We start from the raw sequence: 24,988 nt of genomic DNA, 5'->3' as shown, positions 1-24,988 counted from the left end.
ATCTCTAAAATAATAATCACCAATATAACTTTCAAACAAAACCCAATACAACCCTCAAAGAAACCTTAATACTACACTCAAAGAAAACTTAATACCAACACTCAAAGAAAGTTGTACAATGATAAAAATTTTGGAGAGAACTACACGCATCTTTTTTCTTCCTTCTTTTTGATCGAGGTTACAACTGGTTGTTTACGGGTTTATCTCCGGTGGTTTTCAGATAAGTTTTCCGGCGGTTTAAGGGGCTGTAATAGGTTCATTGGTGGTGGCTCTCGGCCTCCCGATTGGAGTTGCTACCATCACCTCCGTAAGAACCACCGACTGTGAGGCCACCGTGCAACCACCACATCCCACCCTCTCCGCATCCCTTTTCTATTAATCAGAGCAAACCCAAACACCCCAATGATTCTGTAAAAAAAATAAGGAAAACACGAAGCTACCTGATCAACATCGTCTTCTTCGTCCCCCATCAAAAAGAAACTCCGGTGGTGGTGGTGATTCCCGACAAGACATCGAGGCAACAGTCGCCTCGTGCGTTTCCTCTTCCCTCTCGTCAATCACAATATCCCTAGCAGCTTTCGCTGCTATCTCGTTTCGGACCCACTAGTTTCCCTCTTATGATCTTGCCCCTCGCTTCCTTCCCTTCTGATTCTATCGATCAAGACCTCCGGGGACCTTGATTTCATCGCTACTACTGCTCGTATCGCAACGGCAATTCAGTTCTCCCCCTTTTCCTCCTTCGCACATTACCATCAGAGCAGGAAGAAACCCTCGATGCCCTTTCCTCTTCCGTTCGATCCAGTTGAACCCCGGAGACCATATCGGCTTGCGCACCGACCGACGAACCCTCGTGCCCCCTTCGGGCCGCCGATTTCCTTCCTTCGCATGTACCCTTCATACGTATTCAGCTGATTTCGTTCGTGCCCTTCTATTTTCTTTCATCGATCAAACCTTGAGCACGGGAGAGCCATTAAAAGCCCTAATTCCATTTTAGCTTGTGCAAGGACCAAAGTACCGCCATTTTTAAAACACTGTTTCGAAATCAGTCCCTATCCCCAAATACTGATTCCATTTATTCAAAAGCCCCTCCTTTGATTATTTTTAATTATTTTTAACAGAATAATTCCCAATCTTCAAACTTGGAATAAAAAATAACAATTTCAGTCACTCCTTTGAATTATTTTAATCAAACCAGTCTTATTTCGGTTAATTAAATTATCAAATAACCCCAAATAGTTTAAATTTGTTATGAAACGGTCCCGAGAGTATTTAAAAGTTCAAGAATGTTGGATTTGTGGTTCCTCGCATCAAGCTTCTCAGATAAACCGATTTCGTATAAATCGAACTCACACTTCAAGGGTGAGTGCTTACGGCCCAATTTTAATCTTTTGATTATTACGGGAGGAATACATGTGCCAATATATTTTGCTTATACAAACCAATTACCTATTTATGCGAAAATACTATAAACTTAGTTTATAAAAATATTATTATTTAACAATTTATTATATTGTTACAAATGAACTAGTATAAGTTTTTCGTATACGTATTATGGTTATTTTATCATTAAATAACAATTTCTCACAACAAATGCTACACAATACAAAATTATATGATTTTTATGTGACATTGTGTGAGAACAATAAAGATCGATAGATTCTATATTTGAGAGACGAATTAATGACAAGAAACAATGATCAAAAGTGTGCTTAATGCTTTGATTAAAACGACTCTAGAAGAGTTCTTGAATGCATAACTTTTCTGTGAGAGCTTATAAAGAATAGCGCTAGGCTTCAATAACGATCACCCTACAATGTTACATGCATACAATATATATAGATAAAAATACACAGCGCTTCCGAACATGGACAGACCCATTTCGGAATTACATATTTGACACAACACATAATCATCCTAAGAATCTCCCCCTTTGTGTTAAATTCAGAAGAAGTGTCTCCATTGTTGCCTTCGATGCACGTTGAATAAGTTAGGCATGATATTCTGAAGTGAGTTTCAGATACACATGTACCATTTGATCATATCTGAAAAGCATTAGAGGTCGGCTGAAGTGTTCACTTTACATGTTTCGGCCAAGGAGAGAATTATCTTTAGAGCAGTTGTTGAGTATAGATGTTTGTCTCACAGAACGTACAAATTCTTCTGAACTACTTCTCCTTTCTTTCTGTCATAAACGATGGTTCAGTTCTCTTTGCGGATAATTCCAACCTCTAGCTTCTAAATGTCCTTAGGTAGCTCTTCTGGCTTTGGAACGGGTCTTTTTTTGAGAACTGATGCGATCTCAACATCCATCTTTGCAACTTCTTGCATGTAGCTATTTGGTTGATTTGCACAACTTGATGTGCTTGAAAAGTGAGGGAGGAACACCAAACACCATTTCTAAGAAAGCAACTTGATCAACATGCAGCTTCTCAATATCATATGCAGTTAGAGGAGCTGGACGATTTTCATCTTGACCCATAAGCTGAGCAGCAGCGTCTCTTATAGTGGTTCTTACAGGAACATGAGGACCTTCATAATACATTAATAAATGTGACAACCCGGAAATTTATTGCTTTATAAGTATAGTCAAACGAAAGTCAAACTCGCTCCTGCTATCATTTAGCACTATTTAGAGTCTGTTTGAGTGTTTTAAGCCTTATACATTCAAGGGATGAGTGGTAAGAAGTACCTGCTAGACTCATTGTACAACATTAAATCCCTAAACTCCAACATGCTGAGTTTACGATAGTAAACATGGAGTTTACAGTCGTAAACTCAAACATGGCCGAAAACTTCCCCCATAAGACTCCTTCCCTTCACTTTTCTTTCATTATTTCATTTCCACCTCAAGAACACTTCCATTCTCTCTCAAGTATCATCGAGATTTTCAGTCCCGATCTTCCAAAAGTAAGTGATTCTTCCCTCTAGTTGTTGACTATCCTTCTTATTCTTGAATCACCCTTTGATTTCATCCATGGAAATCAATGTTTCGCTAGATCTTCAACTTTCACCAAGAACACACACTTGTTCTTGGTGGCCGTAAAATCCTCAAAGGCCCTCCAAAATGTGAGTATTCCATCTATCATCTAGTAGTGCATGTTAAACACTAGATCATATCCTTAAAACATCATCAAACTCATCATCAAAGAGAGTTTACGGCCAGGAGTTTACACCTTGGCCATAAACCCTGATAATGGTGCCATTTTGGCCATAAACCCTCCTAGAAGCAAAACTTGTGACCTAGAACACTTCCTTGATGCAAATAGGACCTTAAACCACCCTCTTATACATGTTTGACCATGAGTTTATGGACGTAAACTCCTCTTTGTGGCCATACACTCCCCTTTGATCAATCACATGTGATTTCAACACTTAGTACAAGTTCCTAAGGGTGTTTCTTAGCATATTGGTTGCTTATAAACACTATATTCATGCAAATACTTGCCATATATGTCATTTAGGATCTGTTTGTGTCTCGGGAGTTCATTTGTGGAGCTTCTCATCCTTATGCGCATATTCGTTTGAATAACCCACATCAGGTGAGTTCATACCCCGTAATGAATATTTTAACTGTTTTAAATGTTTTTAAGGGGGAGGGGGGAGAATACAAGTTGAACACAATGATAATTGTGTAAATTTTTGTTATAAACATCTTTCAAAAGATCGCTTATGTCTTTTATAAGTGATCAAAACATTTCAAAAACTCCTTTAAAGTTATGTTACTTTTAGTTTAACAAAACTCCATTTTTAAAGTACAAGCATAACTTAGTAGTAAAATGAGTCTTTTCAATAAATTTTCAATTAAAACATTAGCAAACTATAAGGGGTATAGTTTAGAGGTTCAGTTCATACTAGATACAATACACGATAACAGAAAGAACATACTAAGATACTATAACAGAATGAACATACAAAGTTGCTATAACATGGAACAATTACAGGATCTAATTATACCAATGAATCACTAACTCATTGTTCTAAACAAAAGGTGATAGTTAAATTGGGTATTGTAACATCCGAAATCCCAGGTATATTATTTTAATATTTATTTTTGGATTATGTGAAGGAACTCGGCGAGTTGATGCGTAGACTCGCCGAGTAGGGTTGTCGTTGATTATCCGGGTTCGCAATAGACTCGGCGAGTCCACGCTGCTTAATGAAACCCTAATCCTCCAGGGTTGGAGCCTATTTAAGGGCACTCTTAGCCTTCCATTGCGGCTACCAGTCCCTTTGAGAGCACCCTTAGTGAGTTATATCGTTTGGGAGGAAGGAGAAGCTATAATTGATCTTTTTATCCTTGGTTTTTCAAGAAGAAGGTGATCAAGAGAAAGAGGGGACTGAAGAAGTTGAGATTCAAGTGGTTTCAGAGTCCAGAGACTTCAATTTAAGGTATTTATTCAGGCCTTCTTCAGTTTTGGTATTGAACTTAGACATTAGGGTTTTCTAACCTCTTTTGAGGATGTTTATGTGGAGCAATTGGTCCCTTATTGAGTCTATGCTTAAGATCTGGACTCAAAGAGGTCCTGAGACTTCAATGCATTAAGCTTTATGAGTCCTTGTGGGGTGATTGGACTTAGGTTGCCATTTTTGGGACTAAACCACCATTTGATGCCATTATGTATATATATAAGCATCAAGTTTCGAGCTTTACGTGATTATATTGCTTGGGAAGGTCAGATCTATGGATTTGAGGAACAGATCTGACCTTAGGAGGTCAATAGAATTTGTGCATGGCATGTACTTGCCGAGCTGTTCTTGGGACTCGACGAGTTGAGTCAAGGTAGCCCTGTGATTCTTGCCCGGGGACTCGTCGAGTAAAGGGAAGGACTCGACGTGTTAAATGGGGCTAAGGAGTTAAGTAGACACAGGTGGACTCGCCGAGTTGCCCAAGTGCACTCGCCGAGTCGGGTCAAAGTTGACTGTTGACTTTGGTTGACATTTAGGGTTTAGTTAACAGTGAGGCCTTTTGAGCCAGAAGAGGGGTAAAATGGTCTTTTACCCTTCTGAGGATGTGAAGAAAGGTTGGAGTATAGTTAAATTTATGGGAGTATTTGTTTATGTGTCTAGATGGAGGCTAGGTCGTATTTCTACCGAGTCAGTGATTTACCGAGATATCAGAGGTGAGTCTTCTCACTATACTGTACCTGGAAGGGTACCTATGTGTGACTGGAAGATCGGATATGCTATAAGATGTATTCATTGTATGTGATTAGTTACCCGTTTTGTATGTGCTATGTATGATATGCTTGATATGGGACGGAAGACATTATGTTACGGGCCGGAAGGCATTATGTTGTGGGCGGGAAGGCATTGTGATGTGGACCGGAAGGTCGACGCGGATAGGACTGGAAGGTTTATTGGGTTGGGACGGAAGTCTCCTGAGACACAAGGACTAGAAGGCCATGGCCTGGAAGGGCGTACGTGTGTAAGTGGTATTTTGGGGAACTCACTAAGCATTTATGCTTATAGTTGTTGTGTTATGCATTTCAGGTACTAGCGAGGACCATGGGAAGGCGCCGGCATGATCTGTACACACTGACGAAAGATTTATTTTATGATCTTAGGATGTATTTTTATTATGATGACATTTGCTAAACATGAGATTTGAGAATATTATATGATGGTTTATATTGTTTGAAAAATGAAAAATTGTTTTGAAAATTCACGTTGTTACAAGTTGGTACTTGATGGATCAACCCAACCTGAATATGCGCCAGAGAAGATGGTTGGATGTGGTGAAGGATTATGATTATGAGATCCCGTATCACCCGGGCAAGGCTAATGTCGTAGCCGACGCTTTGAGCTGTAGGGCGGAGGGCGCCCCGATTCGAGACGTTTGTATGAGGTTGACAGTGATGACTCCGGTATATGACACCATTCGAGGGGCCCAGGCTAAGGCTGTGAGACCAGAAAACCGAAAGAGAGAGCGAGTTGTCGGGCAAGTATCGAAGTTCGTTACCGATAGCCAGGGACTTAGGACAATTCACGATCGGATTTGGGTAACGTTTGTGGGCGGGACGCGTACCATTTTAATGGAAGAGGCACATTGATCGAAGTTCTCGATCCATCCTAGGGCCACTAAGATGTATCTGGACCTAAAGAAGGAGTATTGGTGGCCCTATATGAAAAGGGATGTTGCATGGTTCGTTGAGAGGTGCCTAACTTGTTGCCAGGTTAAGGCCGGACACCAACGTCCGCATGGTAAGCTGTAGCCGCTGGAGATTCCCGAGTGGAAGTGGGAACAAATTACCATGGATTTTATCACCAAATTGCCAAGGAATGCTAGGGGAGTCGATGCAATTTGGGTTATTGTGGATAGGTTGACAAAGAGCGCTCATTTTCTTGCTATCAGTGAGAGATCTTTTGCTAAGAGGTTGGCAGAGTTGTATGTAAGAGAGGTGGTATCATGGCATGGGGTTCTGATGCCGATTGTTTCAGATCGAGACATACGATTTACTTCCATATTTTGGAAGACGTTTCACGAGGCTGCATTTTAGTACCGCATACCACCCACAGATGGACGGGCAGAGTGAGCGGACGATTCAGACACTCGAGGATATGCTCGAAGCATGTGTTTTGGATTTTGGCGGAAGTTGGGACACATATTTACCCTTGGTAGAGTTTTCGTACAACAACAACCATCATTCGAGCATAGGTATGCCACCCTTTGAGCTGTTGTATGGGAGGAGGTGTCGGACCCCCATTTGTTGGGGAGAGGTGGGGCAACGTGTAATGGGTAGTACGGAGATCGTGCTTCAGACGACTGAGTAGATACAGTAGGTCAGGCAGAGGTTATTGACCGCTCAGAGTCGCCAGAAGAGTTATGCGGACATGCATCAGTCCGAACACAAATTTTAGGTTGGTGACTTCGTACTCTTAAAGGCCTCTCCTTGGAAAGGAGTGATCCGATTCAGGAAGAGGGGAAGTTGGGGCCTCGATATATTGGACCTTTCAGAGTAATCGCGAGGGTAGGTAGGGTAGCCTACCGTTTGGATCTACCTGCGGAGTTGGGTCAAATTCATGACACTTTTCACGTGTCGCAGTTGAGGAAGTGTATAGCTGACGAGTCGGTAGTGGTACCATTAGGGGATATTCAGGTGGATGCAGGCCTGAACTATGTAGAGAGACCGGCGGCAATTAGGGATCGGAAGGTCAAAGTTCTGAGGAACAAGGAAGTGCCTTTGGTGCAAGTGTAGTGGCAGCATAGGAAGGGTTCAGAGTTGACTTGGGAGCCGGAGCGCGAGATGTGTGAGCAGCATCATGAGTTGTTTGCAGAATGAGACTTTGAGGGCGAAGTCTGATTCTAGTGGGGGAGAATTATAACATCCGGAATCCCAGGTATATTATTTTAATATTTATTTTTGGATTATGTGAAGGAACTCGGCGAGTTGATGCGTAGACTCGCCGAGTAGGGTCGTGGTTGATCATCCGGGTTCGCAATGGACTTGGCGAGTCCAAGGGTGGACTCGGCAAGTCCACGCTGTTTAATGAAACCCTAATCCTCCGGGGTTGGAGCCTATTTAAGGGCACTCTTAGCCTTCCATTGCGGCTACCAGTCCCTTTGAGAGCACCCTTAGTGAGTTATATCGTTTGGGAGGAAGGAGAAGCCATAATTGATCTTTTTATCCTTGGTTTGGCAAGAAGAAGGTGATCAAGAGCAAGAGCGGACTGAAGGAGGTGAGATTCAAGTGGTTTCAGAGTCCAGAGACTTCAATTTGAGGTATTCATTCGGACCTTATTCAGTTTTGGTATTGAACTTAGAGATTAGGGTTTTCTAACCTCTTTTGAGGATGTTTATGTGGAGCAATTGGTCCCTTATCGAGTCCATGCTTTGGATCTGGACTCAAAGAGGTCCTGAGACTTCAGTCCGTTAAGATTTATGAGTCCATGTGGGGTGATTGAACTTAGGTTGCCATTTTTGGGACTAAACCACCATTTGATGCCATTATGTATATATATAAGCATCAAGTTTCGAGCTTTACGTGATTATATTGCTTGGGAAGGTCATATCTATGGATTTGAGGAACAGATCTGACCTCAGGAGGTCAATAGAATTTGTGCATGGCATGTACTCGCCGAGTTGTTCTTGGGACTCGACGAGTTTAGTCAAGGTAGCCCCGCGATTCTTTCCTGGGGACTCATCGAGTAAAGGGAGGGACTCGACGTGTTAAATAGGGCTAAGGAGTTAAGTAGACACAGGTGGACTCGCCGAGTTGCCCAAGTGCACTCGCCGAGTCGGGTCAAAGTTGACTGTTGACTTTGGTTAACTTTTAGGGTTTGGTTAACATTGAGGCCTTTTGAGCCAGAAGAGGGGTAAAATGGTCTTTTACCCTTCTGACGATGTTAAGAATGGTTGGAGTAGAGTTAAATTTCTGGGAGTATTTGTTTATGAGTCTAGGCAGAGGCTAGATCGTATTTCTACACAGTCAGTGATTTACCGAGATATCAGAGGTGAGTCTTCTCACTATACTGTACCTGGAAGGGTACCCATGTGTGACCGGAAGGTCGGATATGCTATAAGATGTACGCATTGTATGTGATTAGTTACCCGTTTTGTATGTGATATGTATGCTATGCTTGATATGGGCCGGGAGGCATTATGTTATGGGCTGGAAGGCATTGTCATGTGGACCGGAAGGTCGATGCGGATAGGACCAGAAGGTTTACCGGGTTGGGACGAAAGTCCCCTGAGACAAAAGGACCAGAAGGTCATGGCCTGGAAGGGCGTACGTGTGTAAGTGGTATTTTGGGGAACTCACTAAGCATTTATGCTTACAGTTGTTGTGTTATGTGTTTCAGGTACTAGCGAGGACCGTGGGAAGGCGCCGACATGATCTATAGACACTGACGGAAGATTTATTTTATGATCTTGGGATGTATTTTTATTATGATGATATTTGCTAAACATGAGATTTGAGAATATTATATGATGGTTTATATTGTTTGAAAAATGAAAAATTGTTTTGAAAATTCACGTTGTTACAGGTATACACGATCACATAACTTTAATGTGGATTACACAGCCTAGCAACTGGTTTGGGGAAGTCGCGTTTGGTTCCCAGAATCTCTTGACAGGGAGAGCATATAGTATGGATAATAGCCTTCATATTATGACCTTAATAAAACAAACATGTTTGAAGGAAATGAGTACGCCAAGATGTCAATTTAAAATACAAGTAAGCACTTACATTTTCCCATTACTTTCATAAAGTGACAGTTCCACTTGAAAGTTAATGCAAGCTACTTTCGAGTCAAGATAGTTATAAACTAGGGAAAGCTTACATTTTACAAACAACAATCAGAACAGTCGAGTCTAGTACATTCAGTATAAAGGGACCATAATACTAACCTTATGATTCCTTAATGTATACATCAAGGGATATATACTAATAGGATCCGATAGGTAATAGGATGTGTGCTTTCCGCTTGATTTCCTGTTCCTTGTTTAGTTGTGGGCTTAGAGCGGATTCACCCAACCTATTATCCATTCGATCTTAGTTATATATATGCTCTGTATACATTAAGTCACCATAAGGGGTACCAGGTATGGGCTAGGTCATAGGATACTAATAAAATGCACAACTTTCGAGTACAAAACATACTTTTCAAATCAGAACTTTTGGTATACAAAACTAGAAACTTACCAGTAAAGGGTCTAATCCATTTTATTAAACCAATATAACTTAAAGGACCTTAGGTGATTAATTCAATAACACCTTAGTTTATACATCAGGGTTATATATAATTAATACCCGATAGATAGTTAGATGTGTGGCTTCCGCCTCATTTCCTATTCCTTGTTTGGTTGTGGGCTTAGGGCAGATTCACACAATTAACTATCTATTCAATATTAGATTATATATAGGTAGTATAAACTAAGTGACTATAAAAGGAACCACTTTGGTTACTATTTTATTATAAGAAATAAGGGTTTTCTTAAAGGATCTTTTTCATCAAATATAAAGGAACTATTATAGTTAACTTCGTGAGTACCAAGTGATTACACCAGGGTTATATACAACAAGGATCTAACAACCAATGGGATGTGTGTCATCTGCCTCATTCCATATTCCTTGTTTGGTTGTGGGATTAGGGCAGATACACACAATAGATTGTTTGTTTACTCTGACTTTTACATAAGTTGTATCAATTTAGTACTCATAAAAATGATTGTAGAGTCATTTTTACTTATCTTTCAACAAAGCAGGAAATATAGGATTTTATGGAGGAACATGCGAACTTTTCTAAACAAAACTTACAACTTACTATAATTTACTATGCTTTCTACAACTTACTTACATCACTAAAATCTTATGAACTCACCATCTTAATTTTTGATCAACTCTTTCAAAATAACTTGTTTTCTCAGGAAACTAGTAGATAGGTACTCGCGCTGGGATTTCAGAAGATGGAGCATAATAGCTTCAAGTCTTGTTTTGTTATTTGCTTATCTATTCTATGTTTTGTGAACACACACATTGTAAACACTTTCTTTCTAATGAAATGGTTATTTATTACTTTGATTACTATGATGCATGTCTTGTGATACTAAGCATGACGTCCTCCACCCCCGAATGTTTCCGCCGTTCCGTTTTGGGGTGTGACAATAATTCATTTAGTTTGATTTCTAATTAATTTATTAACCAAGTAATAAATTAATAAATCATTTTTCTCTCTCTCACTAAAAGATGTCATATTCAATTTCCATGTTTAAAGGAAACACAAAAGGACTGTGCTACTATCAATTCAAGTTTATACCAATTATAGTTATGGGCTTAAACACCTAATCCAATAGTCTCCCACTTGGATAAGTCTAATGGCTATAATTGTCAATATAACTACCAAATTGACTAGCAAATTGTAGCTACCAAAAGCTGTTGTCGAACTCTGATGCAGTAAGTGACATTTCCTAAGATAAGTGATAAAATATTCCTCCGTTCTACAAGATATCACATGGACATGAGACATGGATTATAATCAATCTCTCTATACAAGATTTGTTTCCCGATTTCTGATTTATGATGACTGATATTAGATTACTAATTTGAACACATCAATTCATTCTAGGCTTGGCCAAACACTTTAGATGTCATCATCAAATCATCGAGGGGACCATAAATATAATTTTTCCCGTTAGGGCAAAAGGAACAGATAAACTTTGACTCATTGATGTTCCGGGAGTTCAGTAACACATAGCCACCAGATTTTGACGGGACTCCGGACCTAATTACTGCTATGAGATGGGTTTTTGGTATTGAGGGATGATTTTATACTTGTTCATGCCCTGAGAACCTGAAGGTTCGATTTGAGCTGACCAACTTCGCTTAGGAGCGAAGGACTATTGGAAGTTTATGACGATTGATTATTCTCTAGCATATCATGCAACAGTAACTTGGGAGAGATTCATCCAACTATTCTAAGATAATTTTTTTCTTTAGGTGGAGAGGGAGCGATTGGCTCAGGAGTTTCTATCGGTCAAGTAAAAGACAAAAACAGTGACATAGATTACTAGGATGTTTCATGAGAGGGTGTTGTTCTGCCCTAAGCACGAGTCCATGGAGCAGGTACATGTGAGATGGTACTTGACCATTTTGAGGAGGGATATTTGGGAGTTCTTGGAAAAATCATCATATCAGACACTGAGGGTTGGACCGGGAAGACCATGACTCTGAGAGCTCGTGGGAGAGCTTTCCAGTTGAATGTAGAGGAGGTCCGCGCAGCACCTGACACTGTTTCTTGTATTGATATGTTATTCATGTTGTTATTATTACTTGTTTATGCTTGCGTTGTGTGTAAATATAGGTACTTTTCTTGTGAATTATATACATGATTTGGTGCTGTTTGAATCGGGTGCGAGTCGATCCTTCGTGTCTGTAACAACCCGAAGTTGTTCATCGTCGAAAACCCGTTCTACCCGTAAAACTCGTCGGAGATCGAAATGTCCCAATATTGTTGTTGGGCTTAGTTAACAAAAATTATATGTTTATTATCATTCATTGAGGGTCCAAATCATTTAGAAACTCATGAATTTAGCCCAAAACATTTATTTCATAAGTTTTAGAAATATCCTCGTCGGGTGACGGAAACTCAATCGGGTGCGACCAAAAGCCGTGTTTAACATCAGTATCGGGTAGAATTCCACCGTGTACAAGTTTTAGGAACTATATAAACGTGTTTTAGCTTTCATTTGAAGCTTTTCCTTCTATCACTACTCTCTCTCTCTAACCTCTCTCCAAAATCCAAAGATTAAGGGTCCAAAACTCAATTTTAAGGCCTCAAATCCATAAGGTACCTTCTTAGCCTTAATCTATAGCATATTTGGCTTCCAAATTCGACATTTAATCATGAAATGGGACAACATATTGGAGTTTACGGCCCAGGAGGTTTCCTAGGCCGTAAACACCATTTTGAAGGGTTTTAAGCCCTTAAACTCCTTCCTAAGCTCATTTGGACTTTAGATATGGCCAAGGGACTTCAAGATATGGACTTTAAACAATTAAAACATGAATTTTGTGATGTTTAAAGGAGTTTACGGCCAAGGATCATTCTTGGGCTGTAATCTCATATAATTAGGGTTTTCATGCCCTTAAACCCTTCCAAATTACTTATATGGCTTAGTTATGAATTATAGAACCTTGGTAATTGCATTTAGACACTTGAAACATCATTTTTGGGGGACAAATAAGAGTTTACGGCCAAGGTATGTGCTTGGGCCGTAAACTCCTTTAAATGGGGGATTAAGTGTCTTTGAACATGTCCAAATGCACTGAAACTCAACCAATGACCTTGTGGTAAATCCTAGAATCATCTAAAAATGCTTTGGAGGCCTTAAACACATCAAACACACTACATATTGGAGTTTACGGCCTAAGCACATAGCCTTTGGCCGTAAACTCATAAACACATGTCAAAATGGCCTTAAACCACCCCTAAGGCCCTTAGATGAATTTTAAAAGTCCTTCCATGCAAGTTTTAGGCCTTGAAACACCTTGTAGCACTATATAGAAGAGTTTACGGCCATGAGGGGGTCTCATGGGCCGTAAACTCCATAAACCCCTCAAAAGTCCCTTGCAAACTCATGTTAGGCCTCGGAATAATTCTATTAATCACATGTGATTTGCTTTGGAACCATTTAACATCATTTTCTTGGAAAAATAGGAGTTTACGGCCATGGAGCCATGCTAGGCCGTAAACTCCCATAAATGGGTCTATTTGATGTTTTAAAATCATTTCAAGTCCTTAAACCAAGTTTAGAAAGTATCCCCTAAGTGTTGGAAGTCCAAATTGCACCATAAACCACCCATCATGAGTTTACGGCCGTAAACTCATGGGGGATGGGTGTTTTGGCCGTAAACTCCCATAAGGGGGTGTTCCTTTGAAGTCCCAACTCATTTATTAAGTCCCTTGCATCATTCATGTCCCTAAACGCCACCCGGGTCTCTCTAAACACTTGTATCGGAGTGTTATCGCGACTTGAAGCATTTGTCCCTATCCAACAATCAATCTAAGTCCTAATTAGATACAAATGTGTATCTTTACATCATAATTAGGAACCTCGTGCGTTTACAAGTCCCGGATCAACTCTTAGCATCCAAACCGTCTCATATCTCGTCCGGTGAGTTCATACCCCTACGGCTTTTTCACTATTTTCAATGTTTTCAGGGGGGAATACAAGCAACTATAACTGTTTTCAAATCATAACATTGATAAGTTTCAAATTATATCTGACAAACTTATAAACTCTTTTACTCCTTATGTATTTTGCTGAGCATAAGGAATGACTATTCAATTACAACTAAATGGATTTTAGTTAAGGAAACAATCAAACTAATCAAATTATTATGGGAATAATTTGGGGGTCTTTACTGTTCTTTCTATCATATGTTGATATCCATATAAAGTTATTAGATAAACTATGTCTGATTCAGTTTATCTCCGTATCATTTGAATGTATTGTCAGATAATTTCATTGTATGTATCTATACTTACTGTACTATGTTTCATAATCTTCTGTATGTCGATATCCTATGAGAACCCTGTGAATAGTTTAATACTGGTTTGTGAGATAGTCACTACCCTTTATGGATGATCAGTAAATCCTTCCCGGAAGTGTAACCAGAGTCTCCTGGAGGGAGAGCGCGGAATTTGTGAATAGATCTATTCGGGACTGACAATCCCACACCTTAACTGCTAGCTACAGTTAGGCGGGCACGCCTGGGGTGACAAATTTCTGGATATCGTTTCGATGTCTGACAAACGTCAAGGAGGTCATGTTGTCGTATTAGTATGGTTACCCGACTCACAACATGTGTTAATATCAGCTTATTCACAGTTTGGGTTTAGAAACTATATCTCGTTCGGGATAGTGATCCCATGGTTTTGCATCTATATTTTATATCTCTTTCGGGATTGTGATCCCATGGTTTTGTTTCTATATCTCTTTCGGGATAGTGATCCCATGGTATTAACCAAACTATTTTGTATCTAGTTCGGGATAGTGATCCCATGGTTTTATGCCTATAACTTGTACGGGATGTCTTTCCCCATGGTCTTTAACTATATCTTATACGGGATAGTGATCCCATGGTTTTCTAAATCTATATCTTTCGGGATAATGATCCCAAGGTTTTGTATCTATATCTTATACGGGATAGTGATCCCATGGTTTTCCAAATCTGTATCTTATTCGGGATAGTAATCCCATGGTTTCAATCTATATTTACATATATACATTAACTTATCTCGTGTTTAGTCCGGGATGATAGTCCGATGATCTTAGACCTGTACTTTCAGATGTGTCAAACTATCTTATATGTCTTTCGGGATAGTGATCCCAAGATTTTCATTATATAGTTTTGTGTGTTAAACTATACTTTGTGTTATACAACCGATCTTACAATTAGGAAAATATGGGATTTTCCTGGGGTAAAATACATTACATAATCGAATTGGTAACAAATGATAACTTAACCAACTTCACATAAGAAAATATGGGATTTTCTTGGATAACAAACCTTTTCGGAAACTAAAGGAAACCGATGCATTTTCATAAACCAAAACCGCTTATGAACTCACCAGCTTTATGCTGATTTTCAAACCGCTTGTATTCTCAGGTCCAAGTTAGACAGGTACCCGGTGATCTCTTTTAATGAAGACGGAGTGCGTGGAAGACTCGCCTCAACTTTTGTTAATATGATGTATATGTATATCTTGTATAACTTTACTTTTGGAACAAATTTAAACTTTCATATATATGTAATGTAATGTTTGTTTACTGTGATTACTATGTACATTGGATTTGATACTCAACTTGGAGTCAACCCCGGAGACGTTTCCGCCTTTGGTTTTCGGGGTGTGACAGATTGGTATCAGAGCCCTTGTTTATAGTGAACGGAGTATACCAAACCTTACATGGTATAAAACTATAAACACTAAAGGGCCTCAGTGCTCTGAATTAAAAGTATCTTCAAAACTATAAGTATTTTCAAAAGTATACAAGTATACCGAACCACCGAAATCCGTAACTTCAAGTAGAACAAAACATAAGTAATTGGGTGTTATACACTGCGGTTAAACCTGGGCAGTTATGTAGTCCTGTCTAGGATCAATATATCCTGGCCAACTATATTCATTCGAGACACGGCCAACATGTGCTTGGGAGCGACTGTGGTACGCAGCATGCCTAAAACTTACCTAATATCTCAAACAACAAGTCATCACTGCAGCGAACCATGAAATACTATGGGAGTATTTCTCGAGCCAAATCCTTCGTAGAAAATCCTCATATACGCGATGTTACTTGAACATCCCTCTGGCGATAAAATGTTCTGTCTTGATAACTCCTTCCTGCTTTATCTCTTAGTATGATGCTATATCTGTCTTGATGAGATATCCCCTGTTCCATATCTCTGGATTCAATTCAGAGGACTTATAATCCTCTCTTTCCTGATCTTTTTAGATCAAGATGCCTACGAGAAAGAGACCCAGCTCGAAGAACAACGACAATCCTCCTCCGCCACCACCTTCTCCTCAATTTGATCTCGCATCACTTCAAACAGTTCTGACTGCTGCAATGGTGGCAGCTATGTCACAAATGAATCCCGGTGGCTCCGGAGGTGGTTCCCAGCCTCAAAATCCAGAAGATAGTCAGGAACACCGAAGAGGGGGTTCCTACAAAGACTTCATGAACGCGAAGCCCACAACCTTTGATGGCACTGGAGGTGTCATTTCCCTGACTCGATGGTTCGAGAAAATCGAGTCAATCTTCGAAATATGTGCCTGTTCGGAGTCTGACAAAGTCAAGTTTGCCGCCTGCACTTTCCTTGATAAAGCCCTGACTTGGTGGAACGGCCGAGTCAAATCCTTAACCTTACCTGTAGCAAATGCCATGGGTTGGGAAGCTATGAAGGAGCTTCTGCTTGCAGAATACTGTCCTCGAGGCGAAATTCAGAAATTAGAACACGAACTCTGGAACCTTAAGATGAAGGGTTCCAACATAGCTGCTTATACTTCAAGATTCGATGACCTGGCTTTACTCTGTCCGGGAATGGTTACCCCGGAGAGTAAAAAGATCGAAAGATTCATCTGGGGATTGACCCAACCAACAAAAAAGAATGTCTTGGCTGCGAAGCCAGACACGTACGACAGCGCTAAATGCCTTGCGAAAATCTTGATCGATCACGAAGACAAATCTGATGAGGAAACTACCACTCCTGAGTCAGACACAAGTGGAGGTGAAAGTAAAAAGAAATCTCGGAACAAGCGGAAGGCCCCGAGTACGAAAGGGTCTTCCAAGAAACAGCAAACTGTAGCGGTCCATGCTGCTACTACCCCTATTGCTGTCTCAGCTGTTGGATCCACAGCCCAAACCCCCACCAGTGGATACACTGGCAGTCTTCCTTGGTGTGGTAAGTGCAACTACCATCACCGCATTCCTGGCCCATGTCGCGAAAGGAGCTGCGACAACTGTGGCAAGAAGGGCCATCTGTCTCGAACCTGTAGAAAACCAGCTAAATCGACGAACCAATCATCGGGAGCAGGAATCAGTCCAGCCTGCTACAATTATGGTGAAGCAGGGCACTTCAAAAGGAATTTCCCCAAGGCAACTACCACCACTGATCCCTCTATCGCCGCAGGTATACTTCTCTTTGATAACTCTTATACCTGCAACTCTTTTTGATTCCAGTATTTAGAGGGAAACCTATTATCTATCTATTCGAACGTTTTCTAAGCTCAATTCCTCGTATGTGACCGAAATGTGCATCATCGAGACGACTAACCAATGAGATTGAGAACACTAACTTCGCGCCTATAGATTGAATCCTCGGTCCAGAGGACTATTCTGTTCCATTCGGTTAAATGGGAAACCTTTTGCGAAAATACCTTGATGCTACGTTTAACATGGAATGATGGAGTCTCATTCATGTTGTTATCCTGATTTCGAGAGGGTCGCCTGTCTATATCTCTTTCCTCGACCTAACTCTCATGATCTTCGGCATCAAACTTTCGTATTGTGTCATGCTTTAAAACTCAAGAGTTTTCCTGGTACGAATTACCACATTCCTCGTTTCTGTGATCATTGAGAAACGAGAAGTTAGTAGCTCTTTCTACTAAATGTCTGTCCCGAAGAGTTTCCGGGAATCTCATTCGAATGTCTAAAGTTTAATTCCACATCATACTTTTCGAGATCTTCGTAGAGATTGATTCTACAATCTTCAGGGTTTGGATGGTCGTAGAACTTGTTAACATCTATCCAGCACATCATGTCTCGAATCCTTAGAAGCTTCTACCCAACGAAACCCTAGTGATTCACTAGAACGTACAGTAGAGACCCGATTCCACTTGAGAAAGTGAAGATCCAAAGCGACAAATCCATTCGTATCTCATTCCAATCCATGATCAGTATCTTATTCTTTGAATTTCGGGACGAAATTCCCTCTAACGGGGGGATAATGTAACCACCCGAAGTTGTTCATCGCCGAAAACCCGTTCTACCCGTAAAACTCGTCGGAGATCGAAATGTCCCAATATTGTTGTTGGGCTTAGTTAACAAAAATTATATGTTTATTATCATTCATTGAGGGTCCAAATCATTTAGAAACTCATGAATTTAGCCCAAAACATTTATTTCATAAGTTTTAGAAATATCCTCGTCGGGTGACGGAAACTCAATCGGGTGCGACCAAAAGCCGTGTTTAACATTAGTATCGGGTAGAATTCCATCGTGTACAAGTTTTAGGAACTATATAAACGTGTTTTAGCTTTCATTTGAAGCTTTTCCTTCTCTCACTACTCTCTCTCTAACCTCTCTCCAAAATCCAAAGATTAAGGGTCCAAAACTCAATTTTAAGGCCTCAAATCCTTAAGGTACCTTCCTAGCCTTAATCTATAGCATATTTGGCTTCCAAATTCGAAATTTAATCATGAAATGGGACAACATATTGGAGTTTACGGCCCAGGAGGTTTCCTAGGCCGTAAACACCATTTTGAAGGGTTTTAAGCCCTTAAACTCCTTCCTAAGCTCATTTGGACTTTAGATATGGCCAAGGGACTTCAAGATATGGACTTTAAACAATTAAAACATGAATTTTGTGATGTTTAAAGGAGTTTACGGCCAAGGATCATTCTTGGGCCGTAAACTCATATAATTAGGGTTTTCATGCCCTTAAACCCTTCCAAATCACTTATATGGCTTAGTTATGAATTATAGAACCTTGGTAATTGCATTTAGACACTTGAAACATCATTTTTGGGGGACAAATAAGAGTTTACGGCCAAGGTATGTGCTTGGGCCGTAAACTCCTTTAAATGGGGGATTAAGTGTCTTTGAACATGTCCAAATGCACTGAAACTCAACCAATGACCTTGTGGTAAATCCTAGAATCATCTAAAAATGCTTTGGAGGACTTAAACACATCAAACACACTACATATTGGAGTTTACGGCCTAAGCACATAGCCTTTGGCCGTAAACTCATAAACACATGTCAAAATGGCCTTAAACCACCCCTAAGGCCCTTAGATGAATTTTAGAAGTCCTTCCATGCAAGTTTTAGGCCTTGAAACACCTTGTAGCACTATATAGAAAAGTTTACGGCCATGAGGGGGTCTCATGGGCCGTAAACTCCATAAACCCCTCAAAAGTCCCTTGCAAACTCATGTTAGGCCTCGGAATAATTCTATTAATCACATGTGATTTGTTTTGGAACCATTTAACATCATTTTCTTGGAAAAATAGGAGTTTACGGCCATGGAGCCATTCTAGGCCGTAAACTCCCATAAATGGGTCTATTTGATGTTTTAAAATCATTTCAAGTCCTTAAACCAAGTTTAGAAAGTATCCCCTAAGTGTTGGAAGTCCAAATTGCACCATAAACCACCCATCATGAGTTTACGGCCGTAAACTCATGGGGGATTGGTGTTTTGGCCGTAAAATCCCATAAGGGGTGTTCCTTTGAAGTCCCAACTCATTTCCTAAGTCCCTTGCATCATTCATGTCCCTAAACGCCACCCGGGTCTCTCTAAACACTTGTATCAGAGTGTTATCGCGACTGAAGCATTTGTCCCTATCCAACAATCAATCTAAGTCCTAATTAGATACAAATGTGTATCTTTACATCATAATTAGGAACCTCGTGCGTTTACAAGTCCCGGATCAACTCTTAGCATCCAAACCGTCTCATATCTCGTCCGGTGAGTTCATACCCCTACGGCTTTTCACTATTTTCAATGTTTTCAGGCGGGAATACAAGCAAACTATAACTGTTTTCAAATCATAACATTGATAAGTTTCAAATTATATCTGACAAACTTATAAACTCTTTTACTCCTTATGTATTTTGCTGAGCATAAGGAATGACTATTCAATTACAACTAAATGGATTTTAGTTAAGGAAACAATCAAACTAATCAAATTATTATGGGAATAATTTGGGGGTCTTTACTGTTCTTTCTATCATATGTTGATATCCATATAAAGTTATTAGATAAACTATGTCTGATTCAGTTTATCTCCGTATCATTTGAATGTATTGTCAGATAATTTCATTGTATGTATCTATACTTACTGTACTACGTTTCATAATCTTCTGTATGTCGATATCCTATGAGAACCCTGTGAATAGTTTAATACTGGTTTGTGAGATAGTCACTACCCTTTATGGATGATCAGTAAATCCTTCCCGGAAGTGTAACCAGAGTCTCCTGGAGGGAGAGCGCGGAATTTGTGAATAGATCTATTCGGGACTGACAATCCCACACCTTAACTGCTAGCTACAGTTAGGCGGGCACGCCTGGGGTGAAAAATTTCTGGATATCGTTTCGATGTCTGACAAACGTCAAGGAGGTCACGTTGTCGTATTAGTATGGTTACCCGACTCACAACATGTATTAATATCAGCTTATTCACAGTTTGGGTTTAGAAACTATATCTCGTTCGGGATAGTGATCCCATGGTTTTGCATCTATATTTTATATCTCTTTCGGGATTGTGATCCCATGGTTTTGTTTCTATATCTCTTTCGGGATAGTGATCCCATGGTATTAACCAAAATATTTTGTATCTAGTTCGGGATAGTGATCCCATGGTTTTATGCCTATAACTTGTACGGGATGTCTTTCCCCATGGTCTTTAACTATATCTTATACGGGATAGTGATCCCATGGTTTTCTAAATCTATATCTTTCGGGATAATGATCCCAAGGTTTTGTATCTATATCTTATACGGGATAGTGATCCCATGGTTTTCCAAATCTGTATCTTATTCAGGATAGTAATCCCATGGTTTCAATCTATATTTACATATATACATCAACTTATCTCGTGTTTAGTCCGGGATGATAGTCCCATGATCTTAGACCTGTACTTTCAAATGTGTCAAACTATCTTATATGTCTTTTGGGATAGTGATCCCAAGATTTTCATTATATAGTTTTGTGTGTTAAACTATACTTTGTGTTATACAACCGATCTTACAATTAGGAAAATATGGGATTTTCCTGGGGTAAAATACATTACATAATCTAATTGGTAACAAATGATAACTTAACCAACTTCACATAAGAAAATATGGGATTTTCATGGATAACAAACCTTTTCGGAAACTAAAGGAAACCGATGCATTTTCATAAACCAAAACCGCTTATGAACTCACCAGCTTTATGCTGATTTTCAAACCGCTTGTATTCTCAGGTCCAAGTTAGACAGGTACCCGATGATCTCTTTTGATGAAGACGGAGTGCGTGGAAGACTCCCCTCAACTTTTGTTAATATGATGTATATGTATATCTTGTATAACTTTACTTTTGGAACAAATGTAAACTTTCATATATATGTAATGTAATGTTTGTTTACTGTGATTACTATGTACATTGGATTTGATACTCAACTTGGAGTCAACCCCGGAGACGTTTCCGCCTTTGGTTTTCGGGGTGTGACAGTGTCTCTATCCTTTAGTCGTTGTATCAGCGTTAGATGTGAGACCTTGACCCGATGACTGAGAGTTTCTATAGCCGATGAGCATATGGTTTTTGTTAATGATGTGTTATGAGATTGCGTTCTGGAGATCTGTGGTGGTGAGTTTCTGATCGATCTGGTGCCGATAGCGATCGGAGATGTTGTGTCATAGTAGGCATGGATTGGTTGAGTCAATTTGGAGCGGTGATTGACTGCAAGCGTCAGATGGTGGTGATTCGAGACCCTAGTGGGGGAGTGCGTAATGTGTATGGCGAGGGGGCTATGTAACACCAGTCAAAAGTAGCTCAATAACAATCACATGTGATTATGCCAATCATGTAATGTGATTTTTTTAAACTAGTAATGCAATAAAATTACTATGTAATTCATGTTAAAGTATGAACTTTCATGATACAACTCAAAGTATATGTTCATATGATTACAAAAATATAGAGAGCATCTAAATCTGACTTCTCGTGAAGAAGTTATGATAAATTCTAAAGCTATAATGCCTTATAACAAGAGGGATTTAAAATAGACTTAGAATTAGCTATTTGAGTCTACCAGAAAGTCGTAGTGCTCGGAATTACCTACGTGTTCATATAAAGCACACCGAAAGTGGAGTTCGTATGCAAAAGTTATGGCCTGACGAAGATGCAGCTGTCAGAAACCCTAATTTGACTGAACTCACGACGTGAGTATCAAAACTTCACGACATGATAAGTCAGCAGACACTAATCGGAGCTAGAAAACAAGCGTTAAGGCTATGGCTATGGGATGACTCATGGAAGTTCACGACATGAACCTATCATGTTCACAACGTGATTGGCCCCAGAACACCCTATAAATAGCGATCAAAGCTCATTCAATCCTTACACCTTCTTCTTTCATTCTCTCACATTTCCGAAGGTTGTTTTCCCTTCTCGAGCCTGACAACGACCAACCTCTGACTGTTTAGATTCTATAATCATGCTACTAAGGTGAGTTTCACGACCTCACTTTCTAATATTTTCCGGGGAAAACACATGCTATATATTGTATATACGTTACTATTAGGTCTATATGATGGTTTATTTGTATCAATATAGATAGTTATATTAATCGAGATATAGTTGTTCTAAATATAATATTTTAAATATATACAACTATTGTCAACTTGTTAGCATGCTATTGTTATCGAAATATATTAATGTAAATGTTGAGTTATACTTAAGATTCTATATATGTTGTGTGCGATATAGTTCCGAAGTTATATTCGGAAGTTCTATATGTTAAAAAGTATGTACATTGTTATTGTTGGTTTTATGTTAATATAAAACTTGTTATGTTATATGTTGTTGTTGTGATTGGTTTTATGTCAAGATAAAACCTAGTTTTACTTCATGTTATAGTTGTTATACTGCTTAAATGTTATGAAGTTAGGAGTAATGTTTAAAAGCTAAGTCTAGTAACTTAGGGTTTTAGTCACGAAAATGCATTTGTTGTTAGGGCTATAGGAAGTCATCGAAGTCTATATGAGTAATTGTATTCATCAACTAAGATTGGGGATCTTAGCGGAAGTCCTCTAAAATGTAACCGTTAATCCTGTGTGAGCGAGGAAGTCATGTATAATTAGTATACGGGTTGACAACCCCACTTGTGATTGTTAATTTCAGTCAACCATAAACAAGTGACAAACTATCCTTTTACTTGTTATTATTCCGGCGTCGATGAAGTGTACGGTGTTGTTTCTCATAGAAATTATGAGTGTATTGTTTCTCATGGAAATCATGAGTGTGTTTTATCAGAGGTATTGTGCCGTAGCAGCGGTTACAGGCTCATGGTAGCAATTTGTTAGAAACATTATACTTTGTCGTATACAGGTATTAATGTTATGTATAAGTTTCCCCCTACTTATACCCTAGGTACTACTTGTATATTAAGTAGATAATTATACCTAACACACATACTCATATAGAATGGAAATAGATTTATACGTAGTGATTTTTACTCGTATAGAATTGAAATAAGATTTATACGTAGCAACTTTCGTTTGTATGGAATTACAAACACTTATAATTATAGTATATGAGACTTATAGGTAAACTACTTATGTGTTAAGTTAACTTTTATACCTAGGATATATATATATATATATATATATATATATATATATATATATATATATATATATATATATATATATATACGCTGGAGAGTCAAACTGATACTTTCAAAACTATACTTTTGAACTTGGAAAATGTAGTATTTTAATATGGAGTTAAAACTTGTGGACTCACCAAGTTTATGTTGACTTATTTTTAAATGCATGTGTTTTTAGGATGTCGATAACTATGATGCAAGAAATGACGTCACACCGCCCGGTGTTTCCGCCGACGACCGGGGTGTGACAGATTGGTATCAGAGCTATTAACTATAGTGAATTAGTATTTTCTTTGGAAAGCATGACTATAGTTTAGGGCTTACTCTGTTAGGTTTTGGTATATCCCTTAATCTACAAATAAAAAGTATTATTAAATTATACTACTAAAGGACTACTTATGGGAGCGATGACAGGATATACACGTTGCATGGGTTGCTGGATTTCAGAATGACTATATGCTAAAATGATCCTTCCCTCCGACATTCCTGATTGGCCGGTGCCTTATCAGCTAGACCTGAAGTAACAAACAATAATTAATAATACCTGTTAATACAACAAACACAAAGATATAGAGTTATGTATAAACTCAGTCCCATGATGAGAACACATGTATAAACCAAAAATATAGAAAACCCAAACCCTCTATAAGAATTCAACGCAAAGTTTTAGGTCAAACTACTTAGTTGAGTTTTATTGTACATGGGCCGAACCACAACTAAATGTAGACTGATAACCTATGTTTAATTATTCTTAGACTGATGCACAACTAAAACTGGATATGGTGTTTGATAGACTAAAACACCTGAAGAATCTAGAAGATTAAAGATAGATCTCAGATCAGGATACCATCAACTCGGAGTACAAGAAGACGATGTTCTGAAAACAACATTTAGGACTTAGTATGGTCATTAAGAGTTCTTAGTTATGCCTTTGGATTGACCAACGCTCTAACAATGTTCAAGGACCTCATGAACGGTGTTTGCAGACCGTGCTTGGGTAAAGTTGTGATAGTATTTATCAATGATATATTGATATATTCACGAACCAAGGAAGAACACAGTCAACACTTGATATATTCTTGGAACTACTAAGAAAAGAAAAGTTGTACGCCAAATTCTCCGAATGTGAAATTTGGATTAGAGAAGTACAAATTTTTAGAACATCTAGTTAGCAACAAAGGGATTCATGTCCAACCCTCCAAGATTGAAGTAATTAAGAATTAGGAAGCATCGAAGATGCCAAAATAAGTGCGTCAATTCCTAGGACTTGATGGCTATTACCGCAAATTCATAGAGAATTTCTCCAAAATATCCAAGCCGCTTAAAACACTAACCCAGAAGGATACGAAGCTCAACTGGGAACACAAACAAGAAGTTGCTTTTCAGAAACTGA

Source organism: Lactuca saligna, chromosome 5 (genome assembly GCF_052625555.1).
Source record: "Lactuca saligna cultivar CGN05327 chromosome 5, ASM5262555v1, whole genome shotgun sequence".
Classification (NCBI taxonomy): Eukaryota; Viridiplantae; Streptophyta; class Magnoliopsida; order Asterales; family Asteraceae; genus Lactuca; species Lactuca saligna.
This window is presented reverse-complemented; position numbering follows the sequence as displayed.